This window comes from Equus asinus, chromosome 1, assembly GCF_041296235.1.
Source record: "Equus asinus isolate D_3611 breed Donkey chromosome 1, EquAss-T2T_v2, whole genome shotgun sequence".
Lineage (NCBI taxonomy): Eukaryota > Metazoa > Chordata > Mammalia > Perissodactyla > Equidae > Equus > Equus asinus.
This window is the reverse complement of record NC_091790.1, coordinates 17,786,543-17,807,445: the sequence shown is the minus strand read 5'-3', so window position 1 is coordinate 17,807,445 and position 20,903 is coordinate 17,786,543.

The following is a 20,903-nucleotide window of genomic DNA, read 5'->3' as shown; positions in this document are numbered from 1 at the left end:
AGCCCAGAAATGAACTCACACATCTATGGACAGCCCATTTTCGACCAGGGAGCCAAGAGGAGAAAGCGGAGAAAAGAGACTCTAGACAGGAAATGGTGCTGGAAAGACTGCACAGCCAGATGTAACACAATGAGAGTAGACCGTGATGTTACACCAGGCACACACACCACCTCGAAATGGATTAAAGTCTTGAATGGAAGACTTGAAACCCTGACACTTCGAGGAGAAAACGCAGGCTTCTTGCTCTTTGCCTTCTGGCTTGGCCGCCTATTTGGAAGAAGCATGTGTGACTGGGCAAGGGCAACAAAGGAAACAAGAAACAAGCGGGACTCCATCCAACACAGAAGCTTCTGCCCCGCCAACGACACCATCGACTCAGTGCAAAGACGTCACAACAACTGCGACAGCAGGTTTGCAAACCACACATCGGAGAAGGGGTGAATAGCCAAAAGAACCAATGAAGTCATACGTCTCCACAGGAGAAAAATCAAAGAGCCAAATAAATCCTGGGCAAAAGATGGAAACAGACAGCTCTCCCAGGAAGATAGAAAGATGGCCAACAGGCTGTATGAAAACATGCTCATCAACATTAAGTCTCTGCTCAATGCAAATACAAACGGCACTGAGATAGCAGCTCACAGTGGTCAGAATGGCTATAAGGATGAAGAGAGGAACCAACAATTTTCAGAGAGGAGGTGGAGAGAAGGGAAGCCTCCTGCACTGATGGTGGGAGTGTAAACCGGTGCAGCCACTACGCGAAGTGGTGTGGAATTGCTTCAGACTTTTCAGAATCCATCTACCACATGATCCAGGTACTCCTATGTGGCGTATATATCCAAAGTACATGCAAATGCTAATGCACAGAGATCCGTGCACCGCTGTGCTCACCACAGCCTTACTCCCGATATCGAAGACAGGGAAGCCTCCCTGGTGCCCATCAAGGGACAAGAAAGATGGGCTATAGCCACACAACGGCATAGCACTCAGCTGCAGGAACAGATGCCTTCCAGCCATTTGTGACCAACAGAATGGCTTCTGAGGGTTTTAGGGGCATGGAAACAAGCCCAAGAGGGAAGGTCAAATACCATAGGGTCTCTCTTACAAGGAGAAGAGGAAAAAAAGGACCAAGAAACAGGTAGCACGTGACATGGGATTTCTGGTTCCCAGAGGGAAAGGTGGCGGGACCCAGAGGGAGAAATAGTTGATTTGACACAATTGTGTGGTGAGGGCCTGTAATTAGGCTTACGGTGGTGAAGATGATGTAACGTACACAGAAGTCTAAATCTATGAGGATGTAGATCTGAAAGGTATAGGATGTTATAATGCTGGGTTATGGCAAACAATTCACGTAAAATCAAAACTCCCAAAAGACGTTAAGGTTCACGGCTTAAAGCTTTGGAGTCTGTAAGAAATTAGAGAAGATGAACTTCGAAGGATTGGTAATCACCTCAAAATGCTTAATGACGCTACAGAAAGGTAGACCATTGCAAGGAGACGAAGAGGAACACTACCAAGAGAACGTGTTCCATGCTAAACTCGTGAACCAGCGGAAAATGCTACCGTCCATGATGTTACTAACTGCCTTCACGAATGATCGAAGCAGGCCAACATCTTCCCAAGATCAGGCCAAAGGTTTGTCCAAAAGCCCAATTCAGGGTCGGCCCTGTGGTGTAGCAGGTAAGTGCCCAAGTTCTGATTGGGCGGCCCGGGCTTCACCTGCTATCATCAGGGTTGCAGATCAGATTGCTAGCATTAGGAAATACAGATTTCACAGTATGGTGGGCACAGAGATCATAAAGAAGTAGAAATTCTGAGGAGGCATTTTCAATACACACCAGAAAATGGACACTGAGAATATTACAACCTATGAATGCATAAGGTACAATTTCCCAAATGATGAAGGAAGGAAAACATGTGACCTGCCCAGGTGGAATTGTCAGACTCCTAGGAGATGACACGCTCATTGTGCATCAGAGAATTGCCTGGGCAAATTCAACTTGGGAGGAGCTCCAGGAATTTCTCTGGGGAAGGTCCACCCATTTGACCACATCCACAAAAGATAAGGGAGAAAACCGGGGATAATCTTCATGGAAAGAAACCCGTGTCTAGAGGGAATGTTGTAGACCTTGCAAAGTTCGAGCAGAAAGTTAGAAACCAACAAGAAATCCAGAACTGGGAAAACTATCCTACTTGGAAAACGGGAGTAGTCAGACTGGTATGAGATGGCTCTGAAACACTGAGAGCATGGAGGTTGTCAGTACAACTTAGAATTCTGAGGGTGTTTATGATATCACGGTGAACATGTCACCCAAGATGGCCACATGTTTACACTCCAAGGATTGGCCTAGGCTTGGAGAATCAAGTGAGAGATACCCAGAAACAGCTTTTCCAAACAGAAACCGGGCACAGGAACTTGAAGAGACCAAAGAGACGCTGATCCAAGGCATGAGAAAGGAATCATTGTGATGATACCTCATGCTTTCTTCGTTTTCTTCCATTCCAAGAGCACTGAATTCCCTTCCGTTTCCCTGTGTCCTCTGGAATTTCTTTCCCAAAGGTTTGCTATTTCTCGGTTTACATAGCTTTCACCTGTTTTGTGCAGGTTATCCCTAGATTACTTGTTTTTCTTTCTAGCATGCTTTTTTGTTTTTTGAGGTTCAGTTTTTCTATCATTTCCAACTTTTAATTGGTTTTCTTTAGTAAGATGTTTACTGCTGTGCTCATATCTGCTGGCAATGCTGCCGTATTTGCTGAGGAAGACTAACGTCGCTTCCCATCTGCCTCTACACTACCTCGGATGCCTGCCCCAGAAAGGCTGCACGAGCGGTGAGGAGGCTCACCCCCAGAATTCCATGCGGCCAACCACACGCTGCCGACACAGAACACGCGGACGTCACCTATGCAACACTGGCCGGCCCCTTTCGTGTTCCATTGGCAACCTGTAGTTGAGCGGAATGTGACTTGAATATGCTACTTGAGCCCAAATCTGGTCCAGTGTAGACGAGGCCAGGTTGTTTTTCCGGTCCACTGGGATTTGTCAGAATTGGGTCTCTGCTGTCCCAGCAAGCATCATGGACACAGGGTTTCAGAGCCAGCTTGGAGCAGTCTGAGAACTCACCCTTCCCAGTTAGCCCAGGTTTGACATTCACTGCAAATTTTGGGGTTGTGACTTTCTCGGACTTTCAAACGTTCAAGCAGACTCTTTGTAAACACTGACTTCATTCACTGTGGAGTATTCAGGTGTGATTTCTGTTTGCCTTCCATTTTCTGGGAGCTTGTTTTCTTTCCTTAGTCTAATCGTAGTGGTCTTTCTGATCTCTCTCCCTTCGATATGCTTATCAGTGGGTGCTCCTTCATTCTAGGTTAGGAATTCTGTATTTTTTTAATCACCATATGTTCTGTAGGCCGACGTGTGGGTGCTTTGGTGATTGTTGGATGTTGTCTTTGAATTTCCATCTGTCAGTTGAGGGAATCTTTGCTATCCTAGCTTACGTCCAACTGAGAACTGAGGACACGTGTCCATCTTGGTTCATTTGACATTGTGAGAAGAGAAACTCCAGGTTAGACGTTGTCCTGGCAACCACCTTCACGGACACAATGGTTCCGAGACAAATTCGATGAGTCTGATGAATTCCTCTCTCCAGGTGAGAAATCCTTCCGTCTCTTCCCCTGGATTTTGGAAGTTTCAACGTTCAGTCCTGAACCTTGAACGCTCCCCTAGATTACATCTAGATACTGGCTTACTTTATTTCTACAGAGTCTGTTACTGTTTGATTGACATCCTCAGCTCTGGCGTGTGTATGTTTCTTTAAATATCATGGTAATGTTCTAGTTTTCAGTCAACCTCCTTCCATATGGTGTCAAAACACAGAATCAGTACTCCTTCTACGGCAAGAAATCGGGGAGTTAATTTCATTGGATCCCAACTGAGCACTGTAGCCTGGGAGGGCAGCCTTCAAACAGGAATGAAGCCCTCTCGAAAAGGGTGCTTTTCAGCACACTTCTAGAGCCCTTCCAAACCAAGCTACATACCCCAAGCATGACAGGTGTCCACGCCTTCAAGGCTTCAAAGAGATCTCTTGGGAAACCTTAGCATGTAGCCAGTGGGCCCCCGTGAGGCCAGAGCTATGCAAAGGTAGAGTTCTCTTCCAAGGATGTTAGGGGCCTATGAAAGGAGTCCTCGATTCTTCTCTTCAACGTCCCCAAGAGATCATTCTGTACTTTGGATTATGAGTAAGGCAGAAGGACAACGTAGGTCTGATAAGCCCCAAGTCTGGCCTCTTGTTTCAAATCAAGTTCCAAGATTGAATCTGCACGACCTCACCATCTACTTGAGTAGGTGACAACGTTCTCCTCTCTGTGCTTGTCCATCTATTATCGCTTGTTCCCAATGATTCATTTCTTCTCCCTTGAATCAGAGTCTGTTTGATCCTTTCAAGTTTTTGTTTGGAAAAGCTGTTTCTGGGAATCTCTCACTTGAGTGTCCTAGACTAGGCCAATCCTCGGACTGTAAACATGCGGCCATCTTGGGTGACATGTTCACTGTGATGTCATAAACACCCTCAGATTCTAAGTTGTCCTGACAACCTCAATGCACACAGTGTTTCAGAGCCGTCTCATCCCAATCTGACTAGTCCCCCTTTCCAGGAAGGATAGTTTTCCTTGCTCTGGATTTCTTGTTGGTTTCTAACTTTCTCCATGGACTTGAAGGGTCTACTACGTTCCCTCTAGACACTGGTTTCTTTCCTTTAAGCTTATCCCGGGTTTTATCTCTTATCTTTTGTGGATATGGCCAAATGGGTGGACTTTCCCCAGAGAACGTCCGGGAGGCCCTCTCATGTTGAAGTTGCCCAGGCATTCCCCTGATGCACACTGATCGTGTGATCTCCTAGCAGTCTGACAACTCCACCTTGGCAGGTCTCATGTTTTCCTTCCTTCATCATTTGGGGAAGTGTTCCTTATGCGTTCATAGATTGTAATATTCTCGTGGTTCTTTTTCTGGTGCGTACTGATAAGGTCTCCTCACCATTTCTACTTCTTTATGATCTCTGTGACCACCAGACCTTGAAATCTGTATTTCCTAATGCTAGTAATCTGATCCCCAAGTGTGATGCTAGCCGGTGAAGCCCGGGCCGCCCAAGCGGATGTGGGCACTTACCTGCTACACCACAGCCCGGCCCCAAATTGGGCTTTTGGACCAACCTTTGGCCTGAATTTGGGAAGATGTTGGCCTGCTTCGATCATTCATGAAGGGAAGCGGTAGTAACATCAGGGTCGGTAACATTTGCCGTTGATTCATGATTTGGCTCAGACCATGTTCTCTTGGTAGTATTCCTCTTCATCTCTTTGCAAAGGTCTACCTTTCTGTATCATCATTAAGCATTTGGAGGCGATTGCTAATCCTTGGATGTTCATCATCTGTAATATCTTTCAGCCTCCAAAGCTTAGGGCCGTAAATCTGCACCCCTTTTCGGAGTTTTGATTTTATGTGAATTGATTTCTGTAACCCAGCATTCTAACATCCTATAGCTTTCAAATCTACATCCTCATAGATTTAGACTTCTGTGTAGGCTACATCATCTTCACCAGCGTAAGACTCATTACAGGCCCTCAACACACACTTGTGCCTAATCAACTCTTTGTCCCTCCGTCCCCCACCCCCCTTTCCCTCTGGGAACTGCCAATCCTATGTCACGTGCTACCTGTTTGTTGGTCCATTTTTCCTCTTCTCCTTGTACGTGAGATCCTGTGGTATTTGACCTTACCCCAGTGCTTCTTTCAGTTCCCCTGATACCCTCAGGAGCCATTCAGGTGGTCACAAATGGCTGCACTGCATCTGTTCCTACAGCTGAGTGCTATGCCATTGTGTGGCTATAGCCCATCTTCCTTCTCCATTCGTCCCTTGATGGGCACCAGGGAGGCTTCCAAATGTTGCATATTGTGAGTAAGGCTGTGGAGAATACAGCAATGCACGGATCTCTGTGCATTAGTATTTCCAAGATCTTTGGATATATACGCCACAGAGGAATACCTGGATCATGTGGTAGATGGATTCTGAAAATTCTGAGGCAATTCCACACCACTTTGCGTAGTGGCTGCACCGGTTTACACTCCCACCATCAGTGCAGGAGGCTTCCCTTCTCTCCACCTCCTCTCTGAAACTTGTTGGTTCCTCTCTTCATCCTTATAGCCATTCTGACCACTGTGAGCTGCTATCTCAGTGCCGTTTGTATTTGCATTGAGCAGAGACTTAATGTTGATGAGCATGTTTTCATACAGCCTGTTGGCCATCTTTCTATCTTCCTGGGAGAGCTGTCTGTTTCCATCTTTTGCCCTGGTTTTATTGGGCTCGCTGTTTCTTTTCCTGTGAAGACGTATGAGTTCATTGGATCTTATGGCTGTTCACCCCTTCTCCGATGTGCGGTTTGCAAACATCTGCTGTCAGTTGTTGCACAGTCTTCCCAGTCAGTCGATGGTGTCATTGGCTGGGCAGAAGCTTCTGCGTTGGATGGAGTCCCGCTTGTTTCTTGTTTCCTTTGTTTCCCTTGCCCGGTCACACATGCTTCTTCCAAACAGGTGGCTAAGCCAGATGGCAAAGAGCAAGCTGCCTGCATTTTCTCCTAGAAGCTGCACGTTTTCAAGTCTTCCGTTCAAGGCTTTAATCCAATTCGAGGTGGTGTGTGTCCCTAGTGTAACATCACGGTCTACTCTCACTGTGTTCCATGTGGCTGTGCTGTCTTCCCAGCACCATTTCTTGTCGAGACTCTCCTTTCTCTGCTGTCTCCTCTTGGCTCCCTGGTCGAAAATGGGCTGTCCATATGTGTGTCAGTTGACCTCTGGGCTGTCGATTCTGTTCCATGGGTCTGTGTGCCTCTTTTGGGCGCCAGGCTGTGCTGTTTCCGTACCTAGCACTTCGTCCTATATCTGGAAATCAGAGAGTGTGATGCCTGCTGCTTTGTCCGTTTTCCTCAGTATTCCTTTGGCTATTCAGTGTCTTTTGTTGCTGGATAGAAACTCTAGGATTCTCTCTTCCATTTCTGTGGGAAATAGTGCTGCGACTTTGACTGGGACTGCATGGAATCCAGAGATGGCTTTATGTGGTATGGACGCTTCAAGTGTGTTAGTTCTTCCTTTCGAAGAACACGGAATAGCCTTCCGTCTCCTTGTGTCTTCTGGAGTTTCTTCCCCAGAATCTTTGCTGGATTTCGGTTTCCATAGCTTTCTCCTGTTTGGCCAAGGTTATTGCTAGATATCTTTTACTTCTTACTGGCATGCTTTCTTTTTTGAGGTTCAATTTTTCAATTCTTTACAACTTTCAATTGGCTTTGTTTTGGCAGAAGTTTATGGCTGCGCTCACATCTGTGGGCGATGCTGCTGTATTTGCTGTGGAAGAGTGGAGCTGTCTAATGTCGCTTCCCATCTACCTCTACACTACCTCACACATCTGCCCCAGAATGGCTGGACGAGCCGTGAGGATGCTCACCCGCAGGATTCCATGTTTCCGATGCCGGGCTCCCAAACCAGAATGCACGGACTTCACCACTTCCCCACTGGCCGGCCCCTTTCGTGTTCCATTGGCAACCTGCAGTTGAGTGGGACGTGACTTGAATATGCTACTTGAGCCCACCTCTGGCCCTGTGTAGATGAGGCCAGCTTCTTTTTCTGGCCCTCTGTGATGTCGGAGGATTTGTCAGAATCGTGTGTCTGCTGTCCTGTCTAGCTTCCTGGATGCAGGCTTTCAGAGCCCGCGTGGAGCAGTCCCATAACTCACCCATCCCAGTTAGTCCAGGTTTGACCTTCGCTGCAGTTTTTGGCGTTGTGACTTTCTCGGACTTTCAAACGTCCAGTCAGAGTCTGTCTAATGACTGAAGTCTTTCACTTTGTATTATTCAGATGTGATTTCTATTGGCCTTCCATTTTCAGGGATTTTTTTCTCTTTTCCAAAGTCTAATCGTTAAGGTCTTTCTGACCTATCTCTCTTCAATATGCTTATCAGTCCGTTCTCCTCCATTGCAAGCTATGACTTTTGTATTTCTGTAATCACCATATGTTCTGTATGCCGAGGTCTGAGTCTTTTCGTGATTGTTGCGTGTTGTCTTGGAATTTCCATCGGTCACCTGTAGGAAACTGCTATCCTGGCCGAGGTGAGACTGAGCCCTGAGAACACGTGGTCGTCTTGGTTGCTTTGACATTCTGAGATCAGAAACTCCAGATTCGAGGTTGTGCTGGCAACCGCCTTCACGGACGTTATGTTTCCAACACATATTAGAGAAATCTGATGAACTCCGCTCCAGGTAAGATACTTTTCTGTCTCATTTCTGGATTTGGGAAGTTTCGAACTTTACTCCCGATCCTTGAGTGTTCCACTAGATTATGTCTAGATACTGGCTTACTATATTTCTATAGAGTCTTTTACTTGTTCGATTTACATCCTCAGCTCTGGCATGTTTATTTTTCTATAAACATAATTGTAATGTTCTAATTTTGAGCCAACCTCCTTACATATGCTGTCAATACACGATATTTATAATCATTCTACTTCAAGAGATACGGGGAGAGAATTTCATTGAAGCCAAACCAAGCATACTAGCCTGTTAGGGCAGCCCTCACAAAGCAACAAAGCCGTCAGGAATAGGGTGCTTCTCAGCACAATTCTGGAGCCCTGTCAAACAATGGGACATACACGAAGCATGATGGGGGTCCATTCCTGCAAGTGTTCAAAGAGATATCTTGTGACACATTAGCATGTACCCAATGGGCCTCTGTAATGCCAGAGCTATGGAAAGTGAGACTTCTCTTCAATGAATGCTAGGGGCATAGGAAAGGAAGCATCAATCATTGTCTACAGTGTCCTCAGGAGATCATTCTTAATTTTGGATTATGATTAAGGCAGAAGAACAATGTAGGTCTGATAAGCCCCAAGTCCAGCCTCTGGTTTCAAATCAAGTTTCAAGCTTGCATCAGCATGGCCTCCCCATACACTTGAGTAGATTACAATGTTCTCCACTCAGCGCTTGTCCCCTATTATTGCTTCCTCACAATGACTTCTTTCTTACCCCTTTAATCAGCGTGTATTCTCTCTCTTCAAGTTTCAGTGCCTGGTTTCTGTTTTTAAATTCTCTTCTGGGTATCTTTAACTTGAGTATCGTAGCCTAGGACAATCCTCAGACTATAACCATGAGGCCATCTTGGGTGACATGTTCACTGTGATGTCATAAACTCCCTCAAACTTCTAAGTTGTCCCAGCATCTTCTATGCACATGACTACTCTCCCTTTCCAGCTTGAATAGTTTTCCATTTCCTGGATTTCTTGTGGGTTTCTAACTTTATCCTTGAACTTTTAAATGTCTACTACATTCTCTCTAGACATGGTTTCTTTACTTAAGTTTATCTTGTGTTTTATCTGTTACATTTTGTGAATATGGCCGAATGTGTAGACTTTCCCCAGTGAAAGTCCTGGAGTCCATCCAAAGTTGAAGTTGCCCACTCAAGCCTCTGATGTGCAATGATTGTGTCATCTCATGCAGTCCGCCAATTCTACCTATGCAGGTCACATCACTTCCTTCAGTCTGTATTTAGGGAAGTGTACCAGATGTGTCATAGATTGCAATATTTTCATGTTTTTTTCCTATTGCCTATCTCTGATGTATGCTCACAAATTCGACTTCTTTGTGATCTCTGTACACACCATACCATGAAATCTATCTTTCCCAACTTTACTAATCTGATCAGCACCAGTGATGCGAATCCATGAATCCCAGGCCACCCAATAGGAATGTGGGCACTTACACTCCTGAACACATGGCTGGCCCTGAATTTTACTTGTGGACCCATATTTTTCCTGAACTTGGGAAGAAGATGGCCTGCTGTGATTATTCGTGAATTTAATTACTCGTAACATCATAGACGGTAACATTTTCCCTTGGTTCATCTGTTTAGCACGGAACACATTCTCTTCATAGTATTCCCCATAATCTATTTGCAATGGTCTACTTTCTGTAGCATCATTAAGCATTTGGAGGAGATTCACAGTCCTTGGAAGTTCATCTTCTCTAATCTCTTTCAGCCTCAAATCCTTTATGCCCCAAATCAGCACGCCTTTTTGGATTTTTTCATTCCCTCTGGGAATCACCAATCCAAAGTGAAGGCTGACATCCAAAGCTAGAGTGCTCAGTTTGGCACCAGTGAAATTCTCTCCCATCTCTGGCCGTAGAAGATTATTGACTATGTGTTTTGACAGCATATGTGAGGAAGCTGGCTGAAAATTAGAACATTACACTTATATTTAATGAAAAATAAACATGCCAGAGCTTAGGGTGTAAATCAAACAACTTACAAACCCTACAGAAATAAAGTAAAGCAGTATCTAGATGTAATCAACTAGGAGGACCATGGATCCAGGGTCAAGTTCCAGCCTTCCCAAATTTAGAAAAGAGACATAAAAATATCTTACCTGGAGACAGGAATTCATCACATTTCTCTAATTTGTCTCAGAAACATTATGCCCATAAGGTGGTTGCCTGGACAACCTAGAATTTGGAGTTTCTGATCTCAGAATGTCAAACCAACCAAGATCACCTCGTGTTCTCAGTGCTCAGTTGGACCTAGGCTAGGATAGCAAAGATTCCTTCAAGTGAACGATGGAAATTCAAAGGCAATGCCCAACAATCATGAAAACACTCACACATCAGCCTAGAGAACATATGGTGATTAAAGAAACACAAAATTCATAACTTGGAATGAAGGAGAATGGACTGATAAGCGTATCTATGGGAGATATCTGAGAAAGACAATGACGATTGATGTGGATTAAGGCTGTCCCAGCTCGAAAAGCCCAAGGTTACCTGGCCTACATGTCAAAGCATACGACCCGGTGAAGTTTTTTTGGTATGAATTAGAGGTGCCCCAGTGAGAGAAGCCCAGGCGATGCTCACCTACATGCCTATCTATATGGCCAAATTCGTATCTAATGTTATACGACCACACAATAACCAGACTCCATCTGTACTGAAGTCATTTAATGGCTTTTTACATCATCTTTTCTTTTTCCAGTAAAAATGTCACGTACACATGCCTTATAAAATTTGCCCTTACCCTCAACTCAGGGCAGCAGCAGGACATATGACTGCCCATGGCTCCTTTCCCCATGCAGCAGCAGCAGCTATTCACTGCCCGTGCGTCCAGTTCCCATGCCTGCAGCTCTTCACTACCCATAGGTCCTGTCCCCATGAAGCAACTCTTTACTCCCCATGGGTCCTGTCCCTATGTTATCCTGTACCATTCTCTAAATAAAAGAGCACCTCTGCCAGGCCTTGAGAGACCAAGAAATCTTTCTTCCGACTCATCAGCTCGCTGACCCACCATCATATATTGTGGCCCCCCTACCGGGAACTTGCTTCATCGGTTTCTGAGCTCAACTTCTGGTAAGTGCCCTTTTCTTCCTTGTGCCTCTCTCTGTTTCGAGGATGAATCTAAATTCACTTCTCCATCAGGAACTGTCTTGGATAGCTGTATGAATCCACGTTTGCTGCCCATGGCTACTCTATGGGGCAAATCATGGCATTCAGCTTGAAGAGAATCACTACCTTAAGCCTATGGGCGATGTAGAGTGAATTACTCCATTCCTTCCTGACTCTTTCTCTAATATACAAATTTTAGGTGGGCACGGGTCAGCCACTTAAGTCATTAGGATGGTCAGCAATCTGCAAGACTCCCCTGTAAGGTTCCTTTCCTAAGGTTGGATTGGGATACCTCCCATGGCACCTGACCATGATCTGAACTGTGTGAATGTCCCAATTGGGACTCCAGTTCAAGGAAAGTACCAAAGTCTAACCTTTGGTTGCGTATGGGAAGCCCTTCTCGGAGAATGCCTCCAACACGCAATTGGGTAGAATGTCCCCCAGAGTGGCGGAAAATGCCTCACTAATTTTCTCCATCCTGTTCTCTCTTGAACTTCTCCCTTTCTCTTGGGGACCATTCACCAGGCACCTATTACTGCCAGGCAGAATAGGAAAGATGTTCACCAGGCACCTGTAACTTCCAGGCATAGCAGGGAAGATATGCAATGGAGGCAATGCTGGGGGACACCCCCATCACCCCTTGTTATAGGAACCCCACAGTAGGAATGACAGGTAGGATGCTGCCCCAGGTTCAGGGGGGATTTTCAAGGTAATGGACCTCTCTCTTTCATCTTTCTTAGAGTTGCAATGGTGTTTTGCGTCTCCTTTTGAGCTTTGCAACAGGGAAGCAAAGAAATCTGTCAACAGTCATGGCCTCCACCCCTGGGAGCCCAAACTTGGCATTTCTGGGCCTGATCACCCCAGAAAGCCCAAGTATGGTGCTCTCTCTTGGGGGGTGAGTCATTGAGTGTTTTAGTCACCTACTGAGTTGGCTATGATGGTAGCAGACCTGTGAGTTATTCTGTGAACTGTCATGCTACAATAGTGTGCCCGAGCATGGGAACTGTTGAGTGAGTCTTCTCTTGAGAACCCTCTTTGAGCGGCCATGAGGGTGAGGTCTGATGTCTTCATTTCCTTTCTTTGTTTTGCTCATCATGTCCTCTGTTGTCACCAAGTCTTGGTTAAGTTCAGGCTGGAATTGACCAGAACCTGGAACTTCTGTAAAATCAGAAAACTTGAAAACATTTTGCAAGGAACTTCATTCTCAACCCGGGTACTGGGAGCCCCGGCCTCCAGCTAGTTCAAGCCCTTTGTATGCATTCCACCCTTCTCCACTTCACTGTCAGTCAGACACTGGCTTTACTGCTGTGGAGAATGAGATAAGCGTCCCTTAAGACTCATCACTCAGGGTCATTCTAACTAATTAGAAACACTTTCAATTGTATGGGTTATGCCCCAGAAACTCCAGCTGGTAGAAAATGTGTGATGTTTCTCTCTGCCTTTCTGGTGCAGTTGGACAGGTAGATCAATCTAGAACGTCCTTAAAGTTACAGTCCAGTTTCTGAGAAATCAAGAGCAACCGTCCTTAGAAAATCCTTGCAAGACTGGAAATACAGTTCTAGAGGAAGTTCAGATTCCACCTTTTTCCTTTACCATGAACAGGATTATCTTCCCCCCTCTCCAGGAACTACTATCTAGCATATCACTCTTTCTTAAGACTGAAAAAAAAAAAGGAGGGGAAAGGATAAATGGCCATAAGTGTGTCCTTGAAAAAGTCTAGCTTCTTGAGGGTCTTCTCCATAAGTATTAGTAAAAAGGCTCAAAACAAAGTTTTGATTTGTAACTGGTGAGCTTTATATTACTGTACCTGATTCATGGCAGTAGTTTTTAAAACAATAGTTGTACAGTCTCTGTGTATATGTGTCTATGTGTACATTATACATGTGATATTTTAACCCCCGGATGGTCTGGCCAAAATTAAGATCTCTGTTTAGTTGGCTTAAAGTAAGTGCTTTCTTAAATTCTAAATGTAGTCGAAATTAACAGAGTTACTTTCAAAGTTAACGTGACATGAATTAACCTTTGGTAAATGAAAGCTTGTTTAAGTTTGTTGGTTTCATTGAAAATTGTCTTCTTGTCAGAGTTGTAAGTATTTGCATAGGATGCAGGCATTCAGACTCGGTTTACTAGCCATATAAGTTCACGTTGTTTGTTGAATTTGTCAGAAAAATAATAGCTTTAAATGATGACCAGTTTTGTCTAATGCCTCATGAGGCTTCCGTAGTAATCTGAACATAATTGTTGGAAACAAATGGTTTAAATACATAAAACTCATAAAATTGAGTACAATAACTTTTATGGTCTGTATACTTGGGGAAAAAAAACAGCTTCGAAATCCTTTTTGGTAACAATCTTGAGTTTTGCCAAGTTAAGTTAAATGATAAAAAGATGAATATGCGGGTCACTTTTGGATAGAACGGCACCCTCACACATTATTGTTAAACATATCTAAGTTATCTACTTTTGTCTTCTTAGAAAAGAGGCTAAAAGCGTTTGGGTGTATCAAAAAGCATGCCTTGTGTTTTATTGTGAAGTGTCATGTTTCTTAAGTTGTGAAGTGTTTAGAATGCTGATATAAAAGACATTTCATAATTGTTTACCTTTTTAGTGTTTACTAGGTCCGTTAAGCGTTAAAGGTTCTAACTAACCTACGGAATTAAAGCTACTGGAAATTACTAAGCAAAAGAGCTCTGTATTCAAGGAAGTTAAAATGTATGTTTTCAGTAAAAAAGGTATAAAGAGTGGAAATATTTTTGTTTGATTGGTTAAGAAAGATAAATTGTTCCTGATGTACTAGAAAGGAAAAATGAAAGACTTTGGGACAAGTACTGAAAATGAAAAAGAAAGATGTAGAAGGTTTGTGAAGGAGGAATTCTGAAATGAGTTTTATGTCTGGTCAAGTAGACTAAAGTAAGTTCAATTAAGTGAATGAGTTTGAATGTGAAACATAAGTAGGTGCAGAAATTCAAATTTGGTTTTCTCTAAAAGGATACATTTTCTTGAACTTTTGATCTGCTCTTGGTAAAGAGGATGTAAGAGCTGTTCCTTTGAGTACGTCTACCTAAGAGACAAATCTGTTTTATGAAAATAATGGCTGAGGTTACTCTTAATATTTTTGACTCTTTCTGTTATCACTTTGAATGGATACCTGAGCATTGTTTCACAGTGAGTGTTGTTTGCTATTTGAACAACATTTTAAAAACTTTTGATATGTTGTGACAAGCTTCTCCCTCAGAAATATTCAAATCCTGAATGAAGGCATTCTTTAGACCTGGTAGACAGAAGAATGATTACTCTGAGGATTTTCAGAGGGTCCCTGAGACTTCTCAAAGAAATTTGCTCTCTCTTCCTACAAGGAGGAAAATGCTAAAGTAATTTGGCTTATTTGGTCTGTTAAATTAAATGGGAAACATTGTGAAATAACCGACAATAGACTTTCTTAGCTGGTATTTGATGGGTAAATGTTATTAATATAGACGTCTCAAAATTAGATAGCATTCCTAAAATTCTGGTCTGCCCTGGTTGTCAGTGATAAGTTCACTTATTATCTGGCAGTGTTATATGTCACAGAAGTAGTCAAGTTTCTTTGCCAATTGCCCTTTTGAGTTCTTTGCCCATTTGCAGATAGTTGTTGTTTTACTCTGATGCTTTTTCCTTTTGCAAATATGTTTCAACTTCCGAGAAATTCCTGGAAAGGATTCTGACACAAAGAGTCTAAACGACAGGTTTCTGATAAACCTTCAGATTGTAAAACTGAACGGAGTAAGAAATGACAGAATTCTAACAGAAACTATGCTCATCGATCTGCTAACAGAAGATTCAGCTCAAGAATTGATTATACAGGACTGTGTGCACTGATTAGGACGATTATAAATTTTTAGGACTTCTGTTTGAAATATTGTTGAGTTTGGATGTGTTGTTTTGTTTTCTCATAATGAAGGAAATCTTTTTCTCTTTTCTCTTATGCTAACTATAACTTACAGCCATTTGGTGAAATTATACCCTTATGAGCAAAACTGAAACATTTATCTTTTTCTGCCTACCTTATCCCTCCTGAATTTGGAAACCCATTGTGACTGAGTGTGGTCATTTCGTGGCAATATTTGCATAAGTTCCATAAGAATCTGTTCTCCTTATAACAGGACACATTGGTTATATTACCAAGGATTGGAGTGGAATGTCATATTTGAAACACACAAGCTCTGACATGAGAAGACAGAGTTTCTGGAACAAAGATTGGACTTTCTGGAATACAGCCACTGGGAAACACAGACCTGGTACCTTGTTTACTGAGATTTTGGCAATCTTACCCGGTAAGTAAGGAAGCTTGCTTATCTGGCAGGTGCAGGGAACCTCCAAATATTTGGGGAGACCTCAAAGAGAACACCACTCAAATCTGTAGGTACTGCAGGCCAAATCTGATGGCAAGTCCTTGGCTTGGCTTTTCTGGCCTCTAGAGGCCTTCACAGTTCAATCTGAGATTCTGCAGGAAAAGATCCAGCGAAGCACATTTAACAAAGCCTGTATGAACAATTACTATTCTTGCTGCTCTTATGTAAATAATTGGAGCAATTTGTATTGAAACTACACTTGATTTGCAAACCCGTTAATCCTGATTTGGTTATCTTTTGTAAAAATGAGAGTGATTTAAGAGAGAAAAAATTATGTTTCTTTAGAAGCTATAGTAGGCATTCATGGATATTAGAGTCTAGCTCTTTTCTTCCGCAATATTCATGTATTATTAATATTAATGTCTCCTTGTGGCCATCTACCTCTGACACCTGGAAGTTCCCTGGCCACAATCAAACATTTTCCTTCAATACTATTGTCCAAATACTAACTAGATTTGCCTTGTCACACTTGGATCATACAGAACAAGTTCCAAAGGTAATGTCTCCAACTTATTACTACACACAGGATGGACAATACAAAATTTGGGATGAATACATCTGGTTCACTCCTACTAGTTGGCAACTCAGTAAAAGGCCACTTTCTTTTGGGGAAAAAAATCACCCCTGTGATACATGGCCGTATAGCACTCGACCTATGGGAATAAATCCCTGTTATATGTGTTCTCATATCATAGCCTTAAAAACAATACTGATTGGTTTCAGACTGACTGGGATACATGGCTCAACACGCTTTGGTTAGCCCCTAACGGTGCTCAGTGGATACGTGGCTCCAATTTATGACCTTGGCTACCACCTTCATGGATTGGACGATGCACTCTAGGCTTTGTCTGGATGCAAGGTGGAACTATATTTACTATATCTCCTCCTGCTAACCTACCCAAATTGCAACAGCACTTGGCCAGCCCAGTCTTCCATCGGTATGACCATCTTTCCGCAATTTTCTTTCACCAATTGGGAATCGAATGTGTCGTCTTGCACATGGAAGTCCTAAACAAATTTAGTATGAAGGCATTAAATGATGCACAACATAGCATTTCGCTGCTCAATTTAGAAGTATCCCAAGTGTGTAAGGCAGTCCTCCAAATCCAAATTGATCTGGATGTCTTGACAGCAGCACAAGGGGGCACCTGTGCCATTATAAAAACTGAATGTTGTGTCTATATTGCTGACTACCATCAAAATATTTCTGGCTTGGTATCCCAGCCACCAAATTAAATCCATGTCTGACCAACCCTAAATCTAAATGATTGGTTGAACTCCTAGTCAGGACAAGGTTTCTGCACTACTTCAAAACCTTATTCATTGGGTTAAACATACTGCTTGTATTTCTTATGATATTTTGTTGTCTGTTTCATTGTTTGTCTTATGCATGTCAAAAATGTTTCACTTCCTGGACCACCTCTTGTCAATGACTCTCTCATCTCCAGAGGAGCTGTATAACTTGTCAGGCTTGAACTCAATGGGGCAAGCATTCTGGTCCACTAAACTGCCTAAGTGTACCTATGGCCCAATTTAGGGCCAGCTCTATGACCCTGTACAGCCAGAAGTAGTCACAGAAGACTGACCATCATCCATATCCCCAAAGATTTCCAGTCCAAATAGGTTCAGGGAGGTTTTATGATGTGGATAAGGGCTGCCCAGCTAGGGAAGCTGAAGGTGACCTGGAATATATGCCAAACTATAGGACCCAGTGGATTTTTTTACGGTATGAATTAGGGCTGCCCCAGGGAGAGAAGCCCAGGGCATTCTCACTTACATGCTGATTTATATGGCCAGATTCCTATCTAAAAATATGACAACACAATGGCCAGACCCCATCTGTACTGAAATCATTGAAATACATTTTACATCATTATTTCTTTTTCGAGTAAAAATAAGTCATATACCCATGCCTTATGAAATTAGCCCTAACCCTCCAGTCAGGGCAGCAGCAGGAGCCCTGACTACCCATGGGTCCTGTCCCCAGCCAGCAGCAGCAGTAGCTCTTCACTGCTAATGTGTCCTGTCCCCATGCTACCCTGTACTGTTCTCTCAATAAAAGAACACCAATGCAGGATCTTGAGAGTCCAAGCAATCTTTCATTCGAGTCTTCAGCTCGCTGAGCCCATATCAACGATTGTACCATGGGAAATAAAAAACGTTCCCAGAAAATGGAAGGCACACAGAAATCACACATGAATAATACATAAAGAAAGATGTCAGTTTTAGACATACTCTGAACATTCGAAAGTCAGAGTAAGTCACAATCCCAGACACCCAAGCGAAAGTCAACCCTAGGCTAACTGGTAAGGGTGAGTTATGAGACTGCTAAAATCAGGATCTGAAAACCTGAGTCTATGAAGTTTGCAGGGACAGCAGAGACACATTTCTGACAAATCCTCTGACATCACAGTGGAGAAGAAAAACAAACTGGCCTCATCTACACAGTGCCCGAGTTGGGCTCAAGTAGCATATTCAAGTCCCATTCCACTCAACCGCAGGTTGCCAATGGAACATGAAAGGTGCCGGCCCGTGGTGCAGTGGTGAAGTCTGCACGTTCTGGGTCAGCAGCCCGGGGCTGGCCATGCGGAATCCTGGGGGTGAACCTCCTCTCCGCTGGTCCAGCCATTCTCGGGGAGGCATGGGAGGTAGTGTAGAGGCAGCTGGGAAGCAAGTCAGACAGCGTCAGTATTCCTCAGGAAATGCAGCAGCATCGACAGCAGATCTGAGCACAGCCATAAACATCAGCCAAAACAAAACTACTGAAAACTTGAAAAGAACAGAAAAGGCGAACCTCAGGAAAAAAAAGAATAAGATCTCTAGAAATAAGCTTAGCCAAACAGGTGCAAGCTATGGAAATCGGAAACTAGCAAAACTTTGGGGAAAGAAATTCCAGAAGACACAAGCATAAGGAAGGGTATTCCATGCTATAGGAGTGTAGGAACTAGAATACTTGAAACCTCCATAACGGATAAAGCAATCTCTGGATTCCATGCAATCCCAGTCAAAGTTGCAGAATCCTTCCCACAGAAATATGAGAGAATCCTTAAGTCTCTATCCAGCAACAAGGGACCCTGAATACCCAAAGGAATCCTGAGGAACACAGACAAAGCAGGACATATCACATTTACTGATTTCAACATGTAGGACGAAGTGCGAAGTACCGAAATGGCACAGTCTGGTCTCAAAAACAGACACAGAGATCAACGGAAAAGAATCGAGAGCCCAGAGGTCAACTCACACATATATGGACAGCCCATTTGCAATGAGGAAGGCAAGAGGATCAGTGGAGAAAGGAGAGTCTCATGAAGAAAAGGTGCTGGAAATCTGCACAGCCATATGTGACACAATGAGAGTAGACCATGATGTTACATCAGGCTCACACACCACCTCGAATTAGATTAAAGCCTTGAATGGAAGACTTGAAACCGTGAAACTTCCAGTTGAAAACCAGGCACCTTGCTCATGGCCATGTGGCATAGCCACCTATTTGGAAGAAGCATGTGTGACTGGGCAAGGGCAACAAACGAAACAAGAAACAAATGGGATTGCATCCAACGCAGAAGCTTCTGCCCAGCCGAGGAAACCATCCACTCAATGCAAAGACAGCACAACAACTGCGAGTGGATGTTTCAAACCACACATCGGAGAAGGACTGAATAGCCAAAAGAGCCAACGACCGCACATGCCAACACAAGAGAAAAAACAACAAGACCATTAAAACCTGGACAAAAGATGGAAACAGAGTTTTACCAAATAAGATAGAAAGATGGCCAACAGCTGTATGAACACATGTTCATAATCATTACGTCTAAGGCCAATGCAAATCCAAATGGCAATGAGATAACAGCACATTGTGGTCAGAATGCCCATAAGGAACAAGACAGGAAACAACAAGTGTCGGAGAGGAGGTGGAGAGAAGGGAAGCCTTCTGCACCATTGATGGGAGTGAAAGCCGGTGCGGGAACTACGCAAAGCGGTGTGGAATTTCTGCAGAACTTTCAGAATCCATCTACCATATGATCCAGCTATTCCTCTGTGTCGTTTTTATCTGAAGAACTTGGAAACACCAACGCATAGGAATCCCTGCACCGCTGTGCTCACCACAGCCTTAATCCTGATGTCCAGGACTTGGATATCGCCCTGGGGCCCATCAAGGGACGAATGGAGAAGGAAGATTGGCTATAGCCGCACAATGGGATAGCACTCAGCTGCAAGAAAGGGTGCAGTCCAGCCATTTGTGACACCAGAATGGCTCCTGAGGGTATGAGGGGAACTGAAAGAAGCCCCAGGGAGAAAGTCAAGTACCGTAGCATCTCACTTACAAGGAGAAGAGTAAAATAAGGAGAAACAAACCGGTAGCACATGACAAGGGATTGGTGGTTCCTAGAGAGAATCGGTGGCAGAAGGCAGTGGAAGAAAGAGTTGGTTAGGCACCAGTGTGTGGTATGGGCATGTCATTAGGCTTACGGTGGTGAAGATGATGTACCATACAAAGAAGTCTAAATCTAGGAGGTTGTAAATCTGAAAACAATAGGGTTTTATAATTCAGGGTTATGGCAATCAATTCATGTAAAATCAAAACTACAAAAAGGCAAGCAGGTTTATGGCCTAAAGCTTTGGAGGCTGAAAGAGATTAGTGAAGATGAACTTCCAAGCATTGCTAATCACCTCCAAGTGCTTAATAATGCTACAGAAAGGTAGACAGTGGCAAAGAGATGAAGAACAACTCTACCAAGAGAACATGTTCCGTGCTAAACTCAGGATCCAAAGGAAAAGGTTACCGTCCATGATGTTACTACTAATTACCTTTACAAATAATCAAAGCAGGCCAACATCTTCCCCAGTTCAGGCAAAATGTTGGTCCAAGAATCCAATTCAGTGCTGGCCCTGTGGTGTACTGGGTAAGTTCCCACATTCCACTTGGGTGGTACAGGCTTCATCGGCAAGCATCACGGGTGTGGATCAGATTAGTAGCATTAGCAAATATAGATTTCACGGTATGGTGCAGACAGACATCCTAAAGAAGTAGAAATTGTGAAGAGACGTTATG